We start from the raw sequence: 1,070 nt of genomic DNA, 5'->3' as shown, positions 1-1,070 counted from the left end.
CCAGCCCGTGACGGGCTCAGGAGGCCCACCAAGACCGGCCCACCCAGGACCGGCCCACCAGGCCCACCAGGCCCGTTAGGACCGCGGGCCCGGTCCGGTCCGGTTCAGGCCCGGCCCACCGAGTAGCATTAACTATGACCAAGAACAAGAAGATACAAAATGGACAAACACCCGGTCATTCCAAATTTGGGACAAAAACATACGAAAATTTATTACATTATGTTTATCCTGGATCAGTATTGATGCATCCAATGATCCAAAGCTCGTACAGTGAAGTGTATGTGTAACACTTTTTTTCGCCTTACGTATAAACTAATAATATCAAAAGTCTAATGAGTTTACTTTTAAAACATCGAAGATTAAGTTTAAGCCCATCAAGCTTAAATCTTAGATCCGCTACTGCCTGCGGGAAAACATGTCGATTAAGGCGAACCATTGTGTGACTGAGAATTGATAGGAGAAGAGCAGCATCTGCAACAAGATCCTGGTGGTGGAGGTTGGCAACACACACAAGCAGGACATATAGGTCTCCTCACAAGTACTTCTGCATATTTGAATCCGATAATTGAACAAAAAAACAGCCAAAAGAAACAGAGTACAATGTTTATTGATGTATATGTATCATTTAATTACCTCTGTACACATTGGAACGAGCAGCAACGCCTTCTTGGATTCCAGGAGTTAAAATTAAACCTATGAAAACAAGGAACATGACTATAATAGATCTGGGAATTATGGTTGCCATGGTGTAATGAGAAGAATAGCTAGAAATTAGCCTTTAATTAGATGAATTAATGAACAAGTAGTAGTAGTTATTTATACTGCAAAACTAGCAAAAGGAAAATTGACCAACCGTGTGTTCTCACTAACCAAGCTCAAGGTTGACTTGACTATTCAGTGGCGGAGCCACATTCGACCAAGGGTGTCAATCGACACCCTTTTACCGGAAAATTACATAGTACTGTTAGATAAAAAAAATTTGTCCCACGTCTTTTCTGTCCCTTTATGTAATATGGTGCTTATGCTTTCCTAAACCGAGTGTCTAATGGAAACAACTTCTCTATCCTTAC

The 1,070-nt window shown here is 41.5% G+C and overlaps 1 long non-coding RNA gene across 1 annotated transcript; it reads right to left on the bottom strand.

Moving 5' to 3' along the window:
* Positions 1-200: 200 nt before the first annotated feature.
* Positions 201-773, bottom strand: LOC107791817 (uncharacterized). The gene is made up of 2 exons (XR_001649337.2): positions 634-773; positions 201-544 (listed from the first exon to the last, which is right to left on the bottom strand). It is a non-coding gene; the product is annotated as an uncharacterized LOC107791817 (long non-coding RNA).
* Positions 774-1,070: the final 297 nt, after the last annotated feature.

The sequence above is a fragment of the Nicotiana tabacum genome, chromosome 6, assembly GCF_000715075.1.
Source record: "Nicotiana tabacum cultivar K326 chromosome 6, ASM71507v2, whole genome shotgun sequence".
NCBI lineage: Eukaryota > Viridiplantae > Streptophyta > Magnoliopsida > Solanales > Solanaceae > Nicotiana > Nicotiana tabacum.
Note: the sequence above shows the minus strand (reverse complement) of the source record. Positions and strands in the feature narration are given on the sequence as shown.